A 22,805-nucleotide genomic window follows, 5' to 3' on the forward strand; every position below is an offset into this window, starting at 1 on the left:
AATTTACAGCCCTCCACTGAAGGCTGTGACTTGTGCTGGCTTCTACAACATGGATGTAGTATTTGATAATTAAGACAAATACAGAATTTGTCTTCTACAGTGAATAGTTCTACTAGCCGGGATATTACGAACTGAAGTGATGTGACCTCGCAAACAGTTAGGTTTGAGAATATAATTTTACTCCAAAAGTGACCAAACTCGCAGGCAAGTTCTGGCCAGTGTAGATTCTGGAAACATGGAAAGAGTTTGAAAAATACGGGAAATGGAGAGTGGGGAAGCAGGAGAGGGATCTCAGAGCAGGAGAACCAGAGAGAGACGAGGACGCGGACCCAAAGGTTCTCAAGGAGCCATAGGGCTTATAGAAGAGGTGGTGGAGAGGTGTGGGGCTGGATGGAGGGGTGCACGGGGCAGTGGGGGTGTGGGAAGCCGGAATTTGGGTGCAATGGAGAGGCCTGGAGTGCAGGCATAACAAGAAGGCAGCAGCGATCACCTGCAGTGCAGAACCAACTAATCATGCCCAAAACCAAAGGCGAGTGCTGCGTGTTTGTTGGACAGGAACAGCAGTTGATGTTTCTGCATGGCTTGGAGCGTGGGAGGGAAGAGCAGATAGTGGAGGAGTTATGGCTCTGGTTAGGCAGCAGCTCTCGGGCAGAGTCGGGTAGTTGTGAGGCACTGCAGAACTGTTGATGGTGCGTAACCCAGGGCTGCAGTGCACTCCAGAAGGGACAGGGCATTAGGACATTAGAGCATTGACTTCTTTGTAGGTCTGCCTGCGCATGTTGGACACCACAAACTTTTCATATCTTACAGTATTATTTAATAGGCTGTTATAACTGTCATAAAATGCCCGTGCTGTGGTCTGAGTTAATAAAAAAGATTCTGTGGTTTTAGAGCTGTACAGCTCTTTTTTGAGGCCTTACATTGCTGTGCTATGTTTCCATACAAGTAGACTAAAATGATGACTTAGTTAACTACTTTTCTGCTAGTAAAATTGTGTCCTTGCTGAGGTTTGTAGTCAAGTGGGCAAAAGGCTTGAAATGGTGAAGAGGCAGTGGTCTGGAAATGGGGATGAGGTATGAAGGGCAGTAGGTAGTGACTGTGAGGGTTACTTCTAAAAGGTTGGAAGCCACTGTGCAGCCTTGTTTTAGACGCTTGACAAAAGTAGGGGGCACAGACTAATCTGTGTACTGCTGCTGAGAAAAACAAGAGTTACTAAAATATTATTCGTGCTGAAGATGTGAATAGTTTGGCAGCCTGCAGCCATCTGGTTATAGTCAAAATGTCCACTACTGAGGCCTTTAGATTATACAATGACCAGAGATACTACAGTTCTTTCCATTCTTTCACCTCTTATGTACATTCCCATGAAGAAAATACTTTGAAAGAAATGCTGGGAATTCTGACATTTTGCCACATTGCACAACAATGATGATTAAACAAAAAAGAACAAAACCAAAAAATCTTTACCTTATTAAGATATAGTTTGAGGCCTTCTGATAATTTTGTGATTTAAAGGAGCCCAAGAGAGATTTAGATGTCTAAATCATATTGAATATTCATAGGAAAAAGAGGCATAAGCACTCCCATTGTCTACTTTTGAAAATTACAGAAGGGGTTGGGCTGCCTTGTCTGGACATCTTAATGTGACAGTGTGTCTTAGCCTGTCTCTTACCTTCACTGTTTAACTGCAGTTGTCATGTTTTCTCATAACTTTGTATCTGAGATGAAGCCCAGAATATGGATCACCTACACATCTGAATTCAGGGAAAAAAAAAAAGACGATCCTACGTGAGGTAAGTTCTTTATGAATAGAATCATTCTGTGGTAAAAGTATATTTATTGTATATTGCTCTAATGTTGAAAGCCAATTTAACAGAAAGTTTGCTTCGGTAAACCAATTCACTGATTAAAAATTGCATACTCTGGCAGTCACCTATATTACAGTGTATTTAATTCCTTTCTTGATTTCTCTAAACTAATGCAAAGTGACATCTTAAAGGAAGAGCAGCTATTACTGGCACTCAGGACTTAATGCATTGACCTGGGGTGCCCTCCGTGACCTTGGCAGTATAAGGCAGATTAGTTCAGTGCGTCTTTCTGTTCATGTTTATTTCATTGGAGGTATAGATGTTGTATTCACGCACCTTACAATCTGTGAAGTTAAAATTAAACAATTTGCCGTCATGTCTTGCAGTGAGAAACTGAAAATCACACTTCTGTGTCTGTGTACCAGACAATGTTTTGTCTTTGGTGAAAAAAATTTTAGTAAGAAAGAGAAAGGTGAGACTTCTGAAGAGAATGAGTAAATGTGGGGAACTAAGTTTATATCTTTTGAAACAACTCAATCCTAAGTATCAAAGGAATAATTAGAAAATAAGGTGGTGTTCTCATGACTTCGAAATCTCCGTACAAATATTTCTGAAACTCTGAACTCAAATGCTGCTGTACCATATAATGTTCTGATTGCAACAATCTCCTGTATGAGTCTCTTTCCAGTAATAAGTATAGCAAATTTCTTTTTAAGCCAGTGGGAGAAGTGAATTTATAGTTATTCCCTGCCAACTGCTTAAAAAGCTGCGAGCTAATCTGTTTCTCTGCTTTTTGTGTCAAAGTTGAAATCTATCTTGACTTCAGCTGAATTCTTTGTGTAAAAGCATGGTGATTGCTGGCATTTTCCTGTTGTAAAAAAGCCCTCAACTGAAAACTTCTGAAACCATTTTTTATAATCACACAATTTGTAGTGGAGCCTAAGAGCATCGAAAGAGTGAGAATAGGACAATTACTAAGAATTCATACTGACTGTTAGCTCACACTGTCAGGCACAACAATTACTGGGTTTTGTTGATGTCAATATAAAAATTTAATTTTTGTTTAATGGAATTTTACCCTATTCCATTGGTGAACAAGGCCAGCCATTGTGACCTGTACTGTTATACTTGGTATATACATGGTGTATATACAATATGTATTGCCCATCTGTGAATGGGTAGACAGAGGCAGAATATGAATTCAAACAGTGGAGCTCTGTCAGTATTGTCTTTCCTTAACAGTGTGATGATCACTGCTTGCCAGAGGACTTCTTCCCTTCATCAGTGCTCTGTTTAGGCTTGTGGTCCTTCTCATTCACTTCATGTACAACTTTGCATGTTCTGGCCCACATTCTTGAATTTTCTTCTGTCCTCACATTCTTATCATCACTTTTTCTCATGAAACATGCTTTCTGATATTGATCCAGCTATCTTGTGGGTCAAACAGCTTTCCTTTCTTCTTACCACTTTTTAAGATAGAAAAGGTCAATTTGGGACAAATTCTGGATGCCGTTGGTGCTTGACAGATTCAGAACATACCTATTCTCTTCCCAGTTGTCATAGACTTCCTTTATAATTTGAGAAAAGGCTCTCATAGGTTTCGGTAACAGAGGTTAGGTAACAGAGAGAAATATAAAGGTATTTTTCATAGTACCTATTGTAGTATTTAGAAATAATTATTTAAAATATGTAAATATAAGGAAAGCAGGAATGGTTAGAAGCCATGGCTTCATCTTTCATTCCAGTGAACAGCACTGGTCAGGAGTATTACAAAAAAGGGGAAAGCATTGTAACATAATAAATAATAGCATAGCATAATATTCCTTCAACCTCCATAAATCCATCTGTGTTTTTCATGTATGTTGTACACATCTGAACACCATCGCAATGAAAGGGCAGCTTGTACAGTTCCAGCCCTTGCAACTGATTGCTCCCCTGAGAGCACTCTCCAGTGTTGGTCTTGGCACAGGCTTATCCTAATGGGCATAATTTTCATCAGAATTTTTTGCAGGGTTAATGTTCAGAGCCTTTATTATTTGCTAATATTTTTCTCCTAAAAAATGTGTCTTTAAAAATTCAAGTGAAAGTATCCCAGTCAAACTAATGTTTCTCAAAGATCTGTTCAAACTTTCACCTCTACCTTTTTAGACAGTTTAAAAGAATACATGGTAAAGTCAATAGCAGGATCATAATGACTGCTTTAGTCTTTGCATTAGAAGTTCAAAATACAAAGTAATCTACACAGCATGCCTCAGCTGCAGGTGTATTTTCTTTCTGAGACTGTTACCTGCATACGTCAATGTGCCTACTTTTGAGAGTGATGTCGCTGTATTAATCACATACTTACAGATGTCCTGTGCTTGCATGAACTACTGTCTGTAGGTGACATAATTTGGAGTAATTGTTGAAAGGCTATTTTGAATCTGAGCTGTAGGAGGTGGTTCAGGAGGCAACATGTGATTTTGGTTTGCTCCATATCTTAAAAACACAAGAGCAGTCTGGTTCTGAATTATGCAAAATCCTTTGGGGAAAGCTCACAAAGAACTATGCTCTGTTATTTCGTGCATGTATTAACATCCCTGATTTCTTCAAACCAAATACCAGCAGTCCTCTTCACACAGTGCTGAAATAAATATGCACATAGTTTCATGAGTTATTCAACAGAAAATGTTAGAATTGATAGTGCATGAAAAATGTGATTACCTGGTGAATTGTACCTGATTTGACTAATTTCAGTAACAAAACTTTGTATTAAGAAATACTTTGATCGTTGATTGCAGCATCCAACAACAATGTATATGGAAAGAACCATTATTAAAACAATGACTGTTTAGAAACAATGGTGCTCAATATTTAGGAAATCCATTCCTACCCACAAATACATCCTGATCGAGACCCTTTTCTTTCAGACCTGTTGTTTTTGATATCATGGTTAGAAGGTCTTCCTTTTAGCCTTGGCTAAGGCATATTGTGCAACTTTCTCCTTCTAACAGTAAAGGAATTTAACCTTTCCCAGCCCTTTCTGGGCAGAGAGTTTGCACATCCCATCACGTACCTATCATTAATAATGCACATTTATTCCTTGGCTGACAATTTTTCATAGCAGTCAAATTCTGAGTAGTAGCAGACGGTTTCAAGGCAGCATTCCTTTTGTTAAAAGCCTCAATCATATCTGGTGTTATTAAGGATAATAATTACCTCTGGAGTGTTAGAATAGTGCGACTGCTTCAGAAATGTAAGGTGTGTTTTGCTACTGCATTTTTGATTTTATTTTCAGCTGTTTAGATTCAAGATGCAAGTGTGAAAGCAGGGATTAAAGCCGTAGTGACCCAATTATAGTTATTGCAGCTGTTAAGAACCAGTAATTTAAAGATAGGCATTTAGTATTTGGGAAAATGAGTGAAATCTTTTTGTTGACAATTCATCACTGCAGTCTTCAATGGTCTTCATAAAAATCAACACTTGACAATTTTTTTAAAATGTTTGAGATGATTGTTTATTTTCTGATCAGACAGCCACTGCAGTTCTGTTCATTGTGGATGCCATATTCCTCATTAATTGTTAAAGAATTTGTGGAATCATACTCATGTTTATCTTGACCATATGGCCATATTACATGCAACAGACATCTCCTTCAACTTGTTAATTTAACTGCCCTCTGACTGCAAAGGTAACCTCTTGAATATAAGTGGATATTGTGCAATCATACTGTATATGGATACAAACCAAAGTAATAAACATTCCTGTTCATCTCAATGCAGTGTTAGCTTTGCAGACAGATTATGGCGATTTAAATGTCAACAGAGTTATTTTACTTCTGATCGTTTTAGTAAAAGCATCCAGTTAATGTGCTTATCCAGCATGGTTGGCTATTCCATTCATCTGAAGGGACATTCCAGAGGAATAAGGCTGCAAGTTTTAAACTGGGGATGGTTTCATCATCTAAGCAGCAGGTTGGATTTCCTAGACTAACATCTAGACTCGCTGGAACCACAGGTTCAAGTCCTGGCAGACAGCCCTGCCAAGTGTCACACTTGACACTCATTTGGTCCCCAGTGTGTTGCTCCATGACAGCTCTGCTGAAATCTCGCACATACAGCGAGAATAAGCAGTGCGTTTCATCCCCTGCCAGTGGGGTGGACATTGACGGCTACTGTGCAAGGCCCTGGAATTGCCCCTGCTCCTGTTTGCTCTTTGAACAGTGGGAGAGAGGAGAAGAGAAACTCTAGGCATATTAGGGTGTGGGAAACGTACGTTCAGGAACTGCTGAACTTCCCTCCCCTCCCACAAAATATGAAGTGTTGAGAGGAAATAGAGGTTTTGCTCCAGAACTGGATTTGGAAGAAGAATGTGGAAGTTCAGGTGCTACCTGAACTCAGTCTAGTCATCAAGATGGCTGTTGACCTGTACTTTATTGTTTGGTGATCCCTTCCTAAATTATAGAGGTCATATATAGAGAGGCCAAACAAACAAAAAAACCCCACCGTCCCAATTGAAAAACTGTTTGGAAATTGGAACAAAATGGGAGTAAAGTTTGAACAATGCTAACACCTTTGCAGATGACCCTTGTGTGAGTAAACATTTTGACAGGGAAATTATCGTCTTTGATGAATAGAGCGAGATTCCTCGACTGCCCAAGTGACATTTCATAAACAGCTCATGTATTGATTTTCATCTCCTTTGCCTCATAGTTTTGAAAGAAAATATGAAGAACTGTGGAGGAGTGTAAGGACAGCATTGTCCTGCATACTGAAGTGAAAATGGGCAGTATTTACTGGCTAGCAAGGTGTAAATGCGTGCCTGCTTCTGTATCATTGCTCTTTAATTGAATGGTTCCATTCATTCGTAAGTTGATTGACATCCAGTAAGAATTTGACTATACTTATCAGTTCTGTGCTTGAGTGCTGAACAGACAGATTTCACATAAATATTTTAATGTATCAGGTATGTTAGTTTCAACGAGTATTTTGACAGACTAAAACAAGAAAATATTTTAACCCTGCCCCATCCCTGGTACTATTACTGCTAAAATACTGTTTAAGTAGGAACTGCAATGTAAGAGCACTTCAAATCATCAAGCATCATTCACTTAAAAATAAAGAAGACTGAAGTATAGCCGTCTTCAAGATCGGGGACAATTATTATTAAGCATATTGGATAACAGTGAGCGAAAAAAAGCCCCGAACACCGAAGATTGCTTAATATTTCCACAGAGGAGAGAGAATTTTTTTTTTTTTTTAGCTTTTGGTTTTTTATTAACACAGAGCAGGTCTCTAATCATACTGACTAGCACAGTGCTTTATGTATATACTGGAGATAGCTGAAGGGCTGAATGAACACTGATGAGTCTGAAACTGTGGACCGAATAACAAGACTAGGTAACTTCACACTATGTCTTCACATACTTTGAAATAAGCAATGAGTAAAGGATTAAAAAAATGTGTGTGTGTGACAGCAGCAGCTTTTCAGAGGAGCGTAATTTTAGGAACTGTTGCTATTGTCCAGATGGTATTGATTTAGCCTTAAATCGCTCTCCCAAGAGGTGTGGCTGTTCTCGAAACGGTTTGGGGAAAGTCCTACAGGTTTGCTCAGTCGAGCAATTCTGTTTCATTAGATTTCTCTTTGAATATTAGAAGGAAAATGACAGAACTCAGTTATGCTGTAGTTTGATTTGTAAGGAAAAGTTGTCAAAAGGGCTGGTATGATGTGAGGTCGTGACTCACTCCTGCAGCAGTCTGAGCACAGAGCTGACACAACATGGAAGCGAACTGCTGCATGCAGGGAGCGGCGCGTGCGCTGCACGGCACTTTGTGCAGGCCTGCGTGTGAATGCACCAGCTCGCAGCGGAGCCCTGCATCAAACGAGATCGTGCAGTGCTGCAGCATCAGCCTCCAGCGTGCATCCGACCTCACCGCAGCTGGGAAGGCGAGTCCCTTACAGGGGCCGGCGTGGGAGGGAAATTAGCAGGGTATCCAGAGTTGGAATGCGTGCAAGGAGATCCAACAATAGCAAGTACACGTTTCTAGTTAAATAGACAATAGAAGAAAAATGAGTCTGGAATAAAAGAATCATCTCATTATTGTAAGAGGTGTTTGGCAGCACAGTGTCAGTCATTCCCAGATGTTGTGCTATACAATAATGTTAGAAATTTAGCTGTGATATTTAGCTGTGAATTGTGCATATCTGAGTGATCCTCATACATGATCAAGTATAAGTTCTTGAGTGTCTTCTTACATTCTGAAAAGTTTATTTTATTACTATAGATACATTCTTGAGAGAGTTTCATGCTTGGGGAAAAAAGTCATTTTTTAGAAGAAGTAATTTTACCTTTCTATTAATACAGTAATAATTCAGGCTTTTAGATTATTGCTCCTGCACTTCACTAAAATGAAAATTAAACAAACTTCATCCTAACTAGAATCAGTTGCCACAAAAGTAAAAACCTAAGGAGAAGAAAAAGCTATTAAGAGATTTAAGCACACAACGAACAAGACCTTTTAGAGGAGATTAAAGTATGTGACAAGCATTAGTATTTCAAGGTGCTGCGATCTACTCATGGATTGATGTGCCTCAGAATGAGATGAGGCACATTAAAAGCTGAAATCATTCAAGCTGGTGTGAGACTGAATATGAGCAATTACCAAATAGTTAGGCATTAAATAAAATGGATGATTTTGTGAACTTGCAGTACAGAAGTCTTCTTTGTGTGATCAAACACTCGGTCTTTGAACCTTTCCTTTGAAATACAAACTTTATGAGACAACACTTATTGTGGAAACTGGGAAGTTTGAAAGGAACAGTTCCAATTTTAATGTTGCCGTCTAGCACTTTGTGTGGTGAGAAAGCATTACTCACTAAGAAAAAAACCATTAAAGTGTTCAACTTCAGCATTTCCGTAAGCATTAGCCATTCAAAAGTCACAGCCACTAGCATTTGCAGGTTAGGAGTGCTGGTGTAAAAGATTGCCAGGTACCTCTGTCATGCTTGTGTAGTAGGGAAGACTTATATCCAGACTCCATTAGGAGGCTTTTTCTGCATTAGAGAGCCTTATTCCTTCTGAGTATTAAAGCAGAATCCTCTTAGGTCCCGTTCAAACAGTTTGTCTGGACTGTAAATCGGGCATAGTAGTTTTACAAAGGGTTTTAGCCTAAAGCATGTATAACTGTGATTAAACAGCAAACGCTGCTTTCCACTGGAATGGCTGTGGCCTTAATTGGGATCCAGTACTGGGGCAGCCACTCAAATGGGATGATAAAGTGTCCAATTAAGAAGAAAAATGATAATTGGAAAAGTATTTGTGACAAGTTGTAAATGAAGTATTAAGTAAGTGACAATGAGGGGAACAATTTTTCTTAGCCTTGTTTCTCTGTTTTCTTCCAATAATCAGAGAAAAAGCAGATCCTTATACGAAGCATGATTTTTCTTGTCAGTGGATTGATTTGCTTTCACTGAACTCAGCCAAAGTTTTGACACTGACCTAAGTAGAAGCAGGCTCAAAGACCGTAAAATCCTATAAACTCATTAAAAAGATACAAACGTGCATGTGTATTGAAATGTTAAAAAGGAGAATTTGTCTGATTAAAACTGCTTGAAGCTTCACTTACGAAATTAGAGTGAATGTTATTACCAAATTTGGTGGATAAAACACTTCTACAACCTTTAAAACCTCAAAACCAAATTCATCATTACTGGTTTTGGTTTCAAAATGAAAAGTATTTTCTGTAGTTTAAGTCTATGTTTCAAAAGCAAATAAGTTATGTAGTGAACTTAACTGGATGAAGCTTGTTTCCTATGTCTTTCCCCTCATACTATCTGTGTTCCTTTCACTTTGGGCAACGTGGCAGAGTTCCTTGTCTTGGTCGCAGTATTTGTGTGCTAGGTGGCTGCCTGGTGTGTTCACATTGCTGCTTCTCAGTACGAGCGGGGGCCTGAAATTTGCTGCCTGCCCTTTGGTTACTCATCCCAGCTTCCAATTTTTAAGCAAACTGTTACAAACCTCATCTATTTGAGGCCCTTTTCCCTCACTCAAATCTGGCAGAAATTTGGTCAGCAGCTGTGTAAGTGTGTTCTTTACTCGTTTCATCTGAACTGGTAACTTGTACGTTAAAGTCCACAGCTAATCATAAGTTCCTCATAACCTAATGAGCTAATAAAAAAGAAAAAAAAATCTTTACTGGTGTTCTGCTGGTTCAGACTCAGTAAAAGATTATTTCTACTCATTGTTATTAGCCAATTTTAGTGTTTATTGGCATCCCAAAAATTAGATCTACATGGCTGAATGGTGTTTACTAAATAAAATACCAGTTTTGTTCTGAACTTTAGAAATGTACCAGTTTGATCGGATTTCAGCCCTGGAACTTTATCAGATCTGTAAGTTGACTGTGTTGTTTGACACGAGTTTTCTGTGTGAAAATTTCTCTTGGTCTTCCACATTCATTTTTGTCAGATCTTTGAATGTACCAAGTTCTGTTACCGCTTCATTCTGAAATCTGCTAACAAGTTACATGATTTCCTGTAATGTTCTTATTCACTTGACATTATACAGTTCACACATACTCCACATACATAACCTGAAAAACAAAGTCCCCTTGTGATTTCGGATCTTCAGCCTTAGTGATCTTGATCTGGAAATGGAGTCCTGTGATAGTGTCACACATTGACTCGGTGTTTTGTGAGCGGGACTAGATGCAACATCTGTTACTATATATGAGAAGCAAAATGATGGAGAGAGCTAGAATAGCGTTTAATTACTATAACCATTGATTCTGATTTTACAAATAGTTCTTTTCTGTTTGGATGAGCCAAATAGAAAACCTAACCTGGGTAGCTCATTGAACATTTACATATTTTTCTTGCTTACAGGGACATTTGGTTAGGTTAGCTTAGTAGGGTTGAATGTATATTTTATTATTATTATTTCAGCCTGGTGGATTCCCTGGGGAGCCAAAATAAAAACAGCACAAGCTCTCAGTGACATTTTAGAATTCACTATATATCCTGTTAATGGGAATCATGCCCTAAGACTATGTTCGTTTTGTGGCTAAAGTTAAAAATATCAGAGTGGGTCTCAGGACATTCATGTGGCTTTAATCTCAAAATATTTATCATAGTTGAGTAATCACAGTGTATTTTGGAAGCAACAAGAAATTCAGGGTTGCTCAGAGCCCAAGCAGATCATCAGTTTTGCTGGATGTTATTTATCGAGCAACTAGAGTTGACCATATGAAGCATTTTGCTGCAAGGGCTTTCTGATGTTTTTGAATACAACCAATACATTGATCGCAACCCATCAAATTGGCACATGCAATACATACAAGAATAATAATAAAAAAACAACCCCAAAATGAAACACAGTCATTTAAAGCTGCTTTCAGGAAAAGTTGCTCACGAGCGTCCCATCAGCACATGGAATATTTTCTTTTTTTTTGGCTAAACCCAGATTACTACTGAATTTCCCATTCTTTTGGTAGTAGATTGAAAGTTATAAATTGTCATCCCTACTACAAACATGTGCTGATTAAAAAGTCTCAGTCATGATTTTGACATTCATTTGTAAGTGCGGTTTAGAACCCATGACGGAGTGGTTTGTGTTATTTGGTTTGCAATTGGAAATTAAGAATTTTTATTTTTTAAATAGTGCTTTCTTTAATAATCTTTTCTGAGTACTGGATTGATGCTAGATATGGGATCATGTTAAAATCAGATCCAGATTCAAATGTTGGATACTTTACTGGACAGGTGGCCCAGATTAAGATTTTAGTTATATTTTCTTCTAGGAAACATAGGAAATTTGTTCAAACTAAAATTTCTTGCCAGCATCTGTGTAGTCCCATTTCGGCAGAACAGAATAATTACTATTTCTCCAGCAGAGTTTCACTGCCAGGCGAAGGGCATCGTTTAAGACTATAATCCCTGGGAAAGTTTTCAAAATATCACAGAGTGATTTTTAGCGAAGTAATCTGTGATAATGTCTTTTTTACATTTCTATGAGATATAAACTTTATAAACGTTAAACTTTTATGTTGAAAAATTCACTCTTGCAATTCCCTCTTAGAGTACCTATGCAAAATTTTCAGTTCTTGCTTTTCTATCGCTGTGTCTTGGATAGGCCTTACTAGATCGGGATGGGTCAAGGAGACCTGCTGGTGGAGGTGGGTGTCAGTATATGTTGAATTTTGCAGTTAGCAGAAAGCGTCTGCAACGTGTAACTGGTTTTTTAATGAACTACTGGGTCAGACTCATATTGGTGAGATAGAAAGTGCAATCCAGCATTCAGTTTTGCTCGTTGTCTTTTTACTAGCTTTATTTGCAGCGGTTAGTTTTTAGGTAGTTTTGAATGGTATATAACTTTCTAGAATAGGTCTATACCGTTATACTAAAAGCTTGTTTTGAACAGCCAGCCCACATTTGTTTCGTGTTATATTGAAATACAGAAAATTATAAATTATTTTTAAGTTCAGTAAAAATACTATTGCTGTACATTGAGGGGAAGTGGCATTGCTGTAGAATTCAAGAACAGCTTTCGAGAGAGTGTTGTGGTATCTTTAGTCCTGTATTTTATGTAAAGAGGTAAAACATTATTAACCATATGCAAGGAAGGTATGATAATTTTCCTACTTCCAAGCATCAGCATTACTTCTGGCAATGTCCGTATTTTCACATATGACCTTTCTCAACAGTGGTAGGGTGTTCTTGTTTGTTTTCTTGGGAGTTGGCTTCTTTAAAAGCAAATATTGTATCTCGATTATTCTGTATGTCTGAGCAGGTTGTATTCTTTACAGAGTATGTTATAGGAACATGATAATAATATGATGTTTGTATATTAGTGCTTTGTAATTCACAGAACAGCCACTTTGTAGGTGGGAATGGAATTTGCACAGTACAGTCCATTCCAAAAAAATAATAGACCTCTACATGAGCTTCCATTGCAGCAGAAGTTAGAAGGGACAGAATGGAAACACACTGTGTTAGAACAGCTTTTTAAGTAAGAAGAAAAATACTGTGCATTTATTCTGACATATTTCTTTATTTATGGATTAATTTCAAAACTTGAAAAAAAGAGGTGTTATTTGTGATCCAAATCATCATTTCCTTGGCAATTTCCACAGAGCTCTTGAAAAGAGGAAACAAAACCCCATGTTTGAATCCTGTCTTTATGTTTTGATCTAACATGAAGTCAGTAGAAAAGCTCTTACGGATAGTATGGAAGTAAATTGAATCTGTGTGAGAAATCTGAGAGAAAAACTTCTTTATTTTATAACATGATATAATAACTTTAGTGGAGTTCCCAAAATGTATGGCATTCAAAGAATAAATAAATAAATAAATAGAATTCCCATTGCCCCGCAGTTGGATCATATCATTTAAGTAGGTAGTAATAACTTGACCGCAAAGTTCTTGATTTGAGAAAATACCTTTAAAGTTACTGATACAGTAATCTGAATTTGAGAAGCATATATAAAAATATCCAATATAACATAAATGCTTATGTTTAAAATAACATAATTGTCTGAAAAGTGAAGACTGTTGTCTGTCTTGAGGGACCATCAACTGTAATTCCATTTTTATTCCAAAAGGTATGGCAGTATCTTACACCAAGGCTGTAATGCCGCTTCATTAATACTTTTTAAAATTGTTGTTCCCGTATGTTCTCACCTAGAGAGTGTCTGCGGCAAAACCAGAAGCCTTCAAACATAACTGTTACAATTTTGTTGAGGATGATACATCTATGTCTTTCTGTGAGCACATTTCTGTACTGGTTCTGTACATTGATTCTATACAATAGATTATCTATAATTAATAGTATCAATACACTACTGATTAATAACTTTGATTAGTTTTTCTGAAATAATCTCTGATGCCAGTGTTTGAGTGAAAGTTAATTAGTGGGCCCTGCCTCTTGCTCATGTTAAAACCCCCCTGCTAATTTATATACTAGGTAGATAGTTTAAAACATAGTCACTGCTAAACAGTCTAGGCAGGGCTAATTAGAAGTGTGTGAGCAAAGGAGTTCATCAGGTATTGCTAGTTAGAGCAGCGTGTTTTGGAGGGTTAAGTAGGAGAGGGAGAAAGCAGAAAGGAGCGGCAGCCCCGGAAACTTCCGCAGTGTGAGCAGCCAGGGAAGGGAACTGCGAGCAGAGAAACCAGCTCTGACGTTTCATTCCTTCGGTGCTCGGGGAAAAAGGTGTTTGTGTGTTCTTGTAAACAAACCGGGCTGCATCAAAGAAAGAGCTGCCTCCATCAGCAGCTTTCTCTCAGGATCAGGAAAAAAACCTAAAGGCTCATAAATCTTTGCTTAGCCATTACAACTGAAAGGGTAAGAGTGACTTTCATGTGTGCTCATCTGATTTTGGATATTTGTTACGATATTCGTAATGTTACGATATTCGCTGTGGAACTGTATTAATCCAAAGAAGTTGCAAGGAGGGTCTTTTCCCCACTGTGGCTTGTTGCTCAAAAGCAGTTCGAGAGCGGTGGTGTTCAAGAGCCGCACCTGGGAGAGTGACGCCTACTTCACCTGGTACTCGTGACCTGTTCTGGTTGGTTTGGGGTAATGTTCATTCTGGGTGTTTGCAGAAGCAATAATTTCTGTGCTCTTGAGGCATTCCGGAGGAGTTTCTTGCATGATCTCCACCCTCAGAGCGCAGAGGAGGGATGCAATTAAAGCAGCACGCGCTCTTGCTTCTGCGGAGGTCAGGGAGACCAGGGCAAAGCCCGTCACGAGCAGGGCTGGGCCCTTGTCACCAGTGGATGCCGTTGAGCTAACGCTGACTTCTCTGGCTAAGGAGTGTGGGATTGGCCTGCTAATCTGTTTAGCCAGGGAAAGTAGAGCCCGAGTTTCCCTTTGGTTACTCGCTCTGCTGGCCGAGCTTATGTCATTCTACACAACCAGTGCTTCAGGATCACCAAAAATACCTTCTTTGTAGCTTGCCGAGATAGACTCTCTTGCAAACGGCAGTAAGGTGTTTCGGATGGTAGCATTCTTCTGCTTTTAAAAACAAACAAATTACGTAACTCATTTCTTTTTTACTCAAGCTATTTACTGAAATAATTTCCAATGCTGTGGACTAGGTTATCAGCTAGTTTGAATCAATACAGATTTGTTTGTGGTAAAGGATCCAGCTCTTTGTATCTTGAGGGGAGACTTGTCAGCGCAAGCATTTGCTTTTAGAATTTGTTCTAGTAATGAGGAGAGGTGGGTGCTCCTCTCATCTCTCAGCATCTGAAACTTTATGCTAAATCAATGTTCCCTACAAACCCACTGGCTTTATGTGTCCAGCAGCTGCAGGGGGATCCAAACTGAACGTGACATGGTGCCTTGGGCAGAAAATGAAAACCACCGGCTTTGTGCATGCTCAGCAGCAGTTCGCAGGGGCGGCTCCAGCCTGGAGTCCACACATGAGGACATGGGAGACCATCTTCCTGCTGAATGACTGTACATCCTCAACACCCTAGAGAGGAGGAGAAGAGGGTGCGCAACGAATATCTGCAGAGAGTTGTCTTCTCCCCTTCTTCTCATTTCTGTCTGAAAGGGATTCAGACCAAAAGGCTCCGGATTATAGAAAAGCTATATGAATAGAAAGAATTCATATGGAGTATGAAAGCAGAATGTAGAAAGCTACAGAATACAGAAAAGCTGTATGATATAAAAGGCTCCAGAGTATAAGTTTAAAAACTATACAAAATCTTTATTTATAGGGTTTGATTTTAGTCATCAAACACTTTAACTCCACAGACAACAAGACAGATGAGATTGCTCTGGGAAAATGCTTCTAACATCCAGCTCTTTATATATAGCAGATGGCTCTAGAAACATACGCATAACTTTATTTAGAAATTATTTTTATTTGTTACCAATTACTAAATATATCAAGTCACTTTGTTGAAGCCAGGTTTGCAATTGTTAACCTGAGCGTGGTAGAGTGAAGCCAGCATGGGAACGTCTATATTTATTGCAGTTCCATCTTTAATTATTTTTTGCTTTTAGATGTGCTTTTATCTTGTTTAATTCTGTCGAAATCTGAGTGGGAACACAGGTGTGTTTTAGATAGATCAGACAAGACCAATGGACAGCTGAAAGTGGAAATTCGGTATTATGTAACTTAAAATACTGGTGAACATTTATAACGATCACACTTCTGTTCTCCTGACTAGGAATCTTACTTTTTTTTATACTTTGCCTACTGGTGTTAGCATATGGAAATGCTTCTTGCCTCAGTTTCTGGCTACTGTCCTTATTTGTGATGGTGCAAGATAATGTCTGATCCTACTTGCAGTGAATATAGCCCCATGTGTCTGTGTATTTATTCTGGAGCTTTGGACATCCATGATGCTGTAATTTATAGGCAGTGCTAGTTTTTTGTTTTAGAAAAATTCTTGACTATAGATCAGTGTGTTTTGAACAAGACGTAAACATGCACAATGTCTTTTCAAGTAACTGGGGCAGAAATAAATAATCATTCCTAAACTTAAGTAAATATGTGCTGAAATAATTTTAAGCATCTTTCAAGTCAGTAGGACTATTTGTGTATTTAGAGTTAAGCATACTGTTTAAATTAGATATATATATTCCTGAACGAAGCCCTCACAATATAAAGCACAAGGTGAAAAAAAGTCTGTATTTCATCTTCATCCCTCCAAGTCCCTCTATGCCACTGAAGGGAAAGAAAATCCTAGAGATAAATATTCAAGGAGCAGGCTGATGACTATAATGGAGCTATGGGTTACAACTAGAGAATAATGACATTTCTTGAAATGGCTGTATAAAAAAAGAGGCAAAATGTGTCTAGTTGTTGACAGAAAGAACATAAAAGAGAAGAGCTTGAGACCAGTAATTTTTTAATATGTACGGCATGAGTATTTTATAACAAAATTGCATTATACTAAGTATTAAAATTAAATAGAAAAAATATATTATTATATGGACAAAATTGATCTGATGCTTAAATATTTCTATATCTTTTAAAATTATGATTCTTTTCTGTCATACACAGTGTTTTATGAGGCTGAATTGTCCCTACAGAACAGAGGAAACAAAGGAAATGTATTATTTATAAAGGTTGTTCATTATAATGATTATGGAAAGAAAACATTAACACAGTAAGAGGTCCTGAATGCACTGGATTGGGAAAAGGGTAGGGTAAGTGGCAGAATGGCAATTCTGAATTTTGAAGAACATCTCTTGAAAATTTTTGACCTCCCTTAGCTGGAGCAAAAAGTACAGGAGTAGAACATAAACAGTTCATGTTATCTAAAAATGTTACACTTCTTTTAAGCCCTTCTTCCATTTTATATTTGCATCTGAGAACCTTCTGCCTTTTGAAAGAACATTTTTGTTTGAGGAAATTGTGACATACATCAGTGGTATGATGCATCACTAACGGGTAGAAGCTTAGTATGACTAATTTAAAGGTTTGACCTCTTTCATTTCCATATAATCAGTGAAGCAGATACTTAAACACAGCAGCAAAAATGTGTATTAAAAAGTTGAAAGACCCTTTTTGAAAGCAGTTTGAAAACTGCTTTTGAAAGCAGTTTTTCTATTTCCAGGAGATTAGATTCTAGTTTGTCCCTTCGGGAAAGGTGTCATTTTCTTCTGTGCTTGTTTTTGTTTTTCATTCTTGCCAAACGCTATATCTCTAGTTCAATATTTTTATTAAAAACTAGGTTCAAAAGTAAATTTTACTTTGGCAGTCTAACTTACCTCTGAAGAATAAAACACTGGTGTTTGCTGTGCAAACAAAACCCTGGAGAAGCCTCCAAATATGACCTCAAAACTCCCCAACTTAAAAAAATCTACAAGAAAGTAAGAGAGATTCCTTGCCTTCAGTATTTTTACTAGATTCTCTTTTAAAAGCATAGATAGCATTAGATAAAAATTAGCTTAATGGGATCTGCATATCTTATCATAGTATTTTACCTTCCAGAAGCTGATAAGAGGTTTTCGAGAATAAGTACTGCATGGATCAAGGCTCCAAAAATAAATAAGGTTTTTGTTTGTTTGTTTGTTTTAACTCAGTAGTACGAGGTCTGAGCTTTCAATGGCTACAACAGAAACAAGACTGTATGCTGAGCTGTTACAGATCTCTCAAATATCTGGGATGTTAAGAGTGCTGGCTTAAGCACCTACCCCGTGGGCATGGCAGGGTCTGAAGTGTAGATGTATGGCTTTGGGAAGGCACCCGCTGTGTCCCACTTGGGTGCTTTGGCTTCAAGTGCAGTCAGTGTGGAGAATTAGGTGTTGTCAGAAGTCACCTAGGAGGTATAGAGAATTTTCTAGAGATAGGCAAGGGAAAACCCTCCTCTGGAACTTGGTGCCTAGCTCCGGCTCCGTTCGCTTGGGATCAGTAGCAGACTCAAAACTAAAGGCTGCGGAAGTTCTCCTTTTTAAAACAGTGGAAGTAGTTAATCCTTTTTTTTGCGAGAGCCTAACAGATGACTCACCTATGAAGGGGTATGTTGAAGTGTTCATCCCTCCCTAAAGATCTGAAAGATCTCAGATACAAATCCCTGGGCAATGCTCCCGGGCAGAGCTGTGAGGGCTGAATGCGCTGAAGTGCTGAAGCCCGTGTGCTGCCCAGCCAGGAAGCCGGGATCCCAAAGCGCGGGGTGCAAGAAGGCATTGAATTTTGCAGCCTCGGAGCTGGGGTGCTCATCTGGGACAGATTGCAGGTCCAAGCTCAAATTAATGTTATGCATATCCAGCTCTTGAAATGTAAAAATAAACAAATAAATAAATTTACAGCTTACAGATGAAGGGCCTACTTTCATGCTCTCAGAAAGTTGGTGGGCCTGTACCTTTGAATAAAACTCAGATATATATTTGTAGTACACAACTGAGTAAACGGAAATCAGTGAAACAATTTTATCCAACTTTTCAGCTGAGTTTTGTAATGTTTATTCAGGCAAATGGCTATTTTTTAAACTTTATTGCCCCTTTTCCTGCCACTTAGGGAATTTGAAATTTCATCCCTTTTCAAAATTAGCCTTTTGAAATAACACAGCAGAATAAGAGTAGAGATTTGAAGGAGGAAGATTAGAGACGCAGACACTATGAATTGGCAAATTTATTGGCTACAATGGGGACAGGAGATTTTAATACGTCATAAAGATAAAATAATGTTACTCAGCACCCAGATGAATAGGATTTTTATTTTATATTTCAGAGGCCTTTGGATCAGACCCTAAAATACAGCAGGTCAAGAAGAATTAGCAGGCTATGTAACATGATAGGGAAAGCAAAAAGAGACAAAAAAAAAAAGATGTCAGAAGGGGCAGAGTTCTACAGTGTCGTAGTGGTAAACACGAGGAATGAAATACTGCTTTCCTGAAGGAAGATGGAAATTTAATTCTGATTTTAGTAAGACCAATCTTTCACAAAGAAGACGATCCAAACATTGTTCCAGCTTACATTCCTTAACATTACAACCATCTTGAAATTATAGCAAGATAATAATAAAAAATGCTAACTTTAAAGGTGTTGTGCAGGTGAAAGTAGTTCAGTCCAAAGGCAAAGAAAACCTCATTCCGTAAACGGTGACATGTTTGAGTGGCAAGACTTCTGCCCACTTGCAGTGGGATGTTTCTAATGATAGTTTCATTCTTTCCGTTATTTAGTTACATGTGGATTTTTACCGTAACTTAAATGTGCTCATCTTCTAATTGCTGATAATTGACTGTTACACTTTGTTGCATTTATTTCTATTCTCAGTTAGAGCGTTGAAACGATCTTAGGGACAAGGAGGAAAATTAGAGTTGAATAAGTTTACATTGTCAAGGAAATTAATCTGTGGTGGAAAGTTTATTTTTCCACGTGACATCACTGCTCTTCAGGTGCCGGTAATTGTAAACATCCCTTGTTTTCAATTCTTTGTCCCCTTAATCTCATTAGGAGAATATCAGACGTTAAATCTTTTAAGCAGCATTAGAGTGTGTGTTCATCCATAACATATGAGAATGCCAGTCAGTTCTTATCACTTACCTTTTACAAAATGTTTGCTGGTTTGCAAGGTAACTGTGCTGAAAAATGAGATTTGATTCCATGAAGACTTTTCTGGCAAGGGTTGTTGTGAATTGAAAAAAAATCAGTATTCAAAATCAGACTGACAATGTAAGTTAGAGAGGAAGGCAAGATGCATGTGGGGGGGGAGACGCCGTCTCACGCTGTTAGGTTACCAACCTTTATAAAGCACACTCCCAAACAAGTTTGGAGTCTCGTATGCAAGACCATCACGATACAACTAGCATGATCATTGTACACAGTTTTGTTATATGCAAGGTCATAGGATGGAGACAGTAAGTGTACAGAGAAAGCTATACGGTATTGTTGGTACAGCATCTTGTTTTGTTAAAAGAGCTTTCATCTGAACCCATACCCTCAATTGAATAGAGCAGCTTGTTTTCCTTTAGGAAACAACTAGTTTCTCACTCTTGTCAGGTTTTACTAGTTGTAAAAAAAGATTTTTTGTATTGCCCTTCATGCTTATCTCTTCTTCCTTGCCTCCTCCTTTCCGTTTCTCTCAAACCTACTTACACCTTGCATTCTTACTACCTTCCCTTACTTAGTCTTGCAGAAGAAAATTAATTAATAACTTCTAAAATATGAGACAAAAGTCTTATGTCTATCGTCTTTCCAGTCATTGCACAGCTTTGGTTTGCTGTTTGTATGTGGTTTCTTGCCTTGGAAAGATTGTAGTCTGCTTGAGGCAAATTTCATAACTTAATAAAAAGACAGAGGCTTTTTGGTTCTACCATATGTAATTTTAAAGCGTCTGTCTTGGAAACTAGCTATATAGTCTGCTAGTAGCAAAAACCCACCTCAAAATAAAACAAAAAACAGCAATAAAAAGTCTCTATGTAATTCTCTCAGGGAGCCAGTGGTAAAGACAGCAGGCCTGGCAGTGCTGTTCCTGACAGCTCCACAGCAGGGATGCTGTGGTTTGTGTCAAGCCTTCCTTAGCTGAACGTGGAGAAATATGGAGAAATATTTTCTTGCTGGCTAAAGAACTTTGAGAAGAAATACGAACTATGATGGCTCCTGCAATTCTTTGAAAGAAAAACTTGTAATTATACTGCAAAGAGTAATAGAGAGGGCAGAGGTGGACATGACTGTAAATGGGGATCCTTTACTGAAGCTGCCGGACGCAGACAGGGTCGCATGGGTGCATCTGGCTCTTTTGTCTGTAAGCTGAGTGCATTCTGCACTACCTGAGTTTTCCTCAGTTAAAAAAGAAAGTTGGTTATTATAACATGGACTTTCATCCTACAAATATTATAATAGACCTTTGATCAAACAAAGACTAAGAGTAAAAAGTCTATGCTCTGGCAAATCTGTAAGTGCCTTGGTGTGAATTTTGTTTTACCCCCAAACCCGTGGTTTCTGTTTATATAAAATCCACTCTATTTTCATAGAAAACATGTCAAAAATAATTTGATATTGTGGCTGTTTTGCAAAAGTAGTTTCAGATGAGAGCTAGGCTGTTTCAAATCACAGACCCCACTGTTGTTCAGAATATGGATAATTCAGGAACAGCGCTCCATGGACTAAAAAGCCAAAATTTTGTCTTGTAAAGCCACCTGGCTGCAGTTGATAGTAAAATCTATTGTTAACCCCTTTTCTGTAATATAATTAAAACACTGCTGAAGTATCTGTTTAGCGCGGCCTGGCTGCTCCCCGAAAGCACACCCCTTTGTGTCTAATAATCCTAGCCTTTGTAGATGGCTGTCCATGGCAAAGGCTGTGAAACCTTGTTTAAAGATTTTAAGATCTTCTTAATCCCTTCCCTGATGAGACACCCATCGCTGAAAGCCGGGGGGGAAAGGTCCATCTGTCTTGCAACATATGTGTTTACACTCTAAAATCAGTAAATACAGCAGTGTGCTCACAGTGCCAAGAATTTCCTTTAGTCATAAATTGAGATACATTGTTTTGTTATTGTTACTTGAGTTTACACACGTCTGAGGGACCAGTATTACTAATTACCTAAAGAAGAAAAAAACCTGCAGCTCAGAACTGAAAGTGTAAAATACCACCCCCCCAAATCTGAAAATATTCTCAGCGAACACAGAAAAGTACTGTTAAACATATCACTTGAGTGGGCTTCTGGTTTCCACATCCAGGCCATTATTCATTGCTGCATTTGCACAGTTGTACAATGGAAGATTGGGGTTTCACGCCATCTACTTTTATGCACATAATTTACATACCTAAGTGAGTAGCCGGGGCACCTCATAGGTTATCGGAGAAGCAGGCTCCCAACCAGCTCCTGTTTTAGACCCCTAAGTTAGGTGCCTAAAAGGGGATGCTGTAGCTGTCCTAGGAATAAATATATTAAAAGCAGGAGAAACACAAGCAGTGCAATATCAAGAACCATAAACGGAATTCTCTGGCACATTATGTGGCCATACTGTTAATCTGTTTCTGGTACTAAAAATCATTTAACTTCTTGTTGTATTTGTATTTCTGCTTAGAAAACTGATTTAAAAAAAAAAAACGACAAACCAAACACACACTTTTTATTGTTCACTGGTGTTTGTGTAACCGTGCTGCCTAGGGAGTGAGATTATGGAACATGGTCTGCTCTGCAACGTTTTGTTCAGATTTTGGATTAAAAGTGTCCCCTAGATATGACAATTCAGTTTTAAGAGACAATTTAAGTATGAAATCAGTAAAACAGGGAAGCCCCTGGCAACACTGTGATGAAACGGATCTGTTTGGCAGGCAGTGGTGTAAGCAAAACATCTTTTTTTTTTATAGGTAACATCCAAAGGACAGTCTTCAACTGGGATTTGTAACTTCTGCATGTTTACGGGAAATAATTTCCACACATGAGGAATAGCAACAGAGAAAGTATAAAAAACATATTTGAAAAAAATGAAAGGCAGATAAATTCTGGCTTATAGGCTGCTCTGAGTTGGAAGTCAGTCTTCTAAATAGTGAATAAGGGGTAGATTTGTTGAGAGAGAGTGAAGCTGAGTAACTTTGAGAAAAAGGCACTT

General features: G+C 38.3%; 1 protein-coding gene across 48 annotated transcripts in view; it reads left to right on the plus strand.

Annotated features, from left to right (window-relative positions):
* Positions 1 to 1,560: 1,560 nt before the first annotated feature.
* Positions 1,561 to 22,805, plus strand: part of LOC140657453 (uncharacterized) — a 372,414-nt gene continuing 351,169 nt past the window's right edge. For all 48 annotated transcript variants that reach the window (XR_012044349.1, XR_012044333.1, XR_012044336.1 and 45 more), the window contains exon 1: positions 1,561 to 1,793. The gene's annotated coding sequence lies outside the window, so the exon portion shown is untranslated. The remainder of the gene's footprint in view (positions 1,794 to 22,805) is intronic.

Source organism: Ciconia boyciana, chromosome 10, assembly GCF_034638445.1.
Source record: "Ciconia boyciana chromosome 10, ASM3463844v1, whole genome shotgun sequence".
Taxonomy (NCBI): domain Eukaryota; kingdom Metazoa; phylum Chordata; class Aves; order Ciconiiformes; family Ciconiidae; genus Ciconia; species Ciconia boyciana.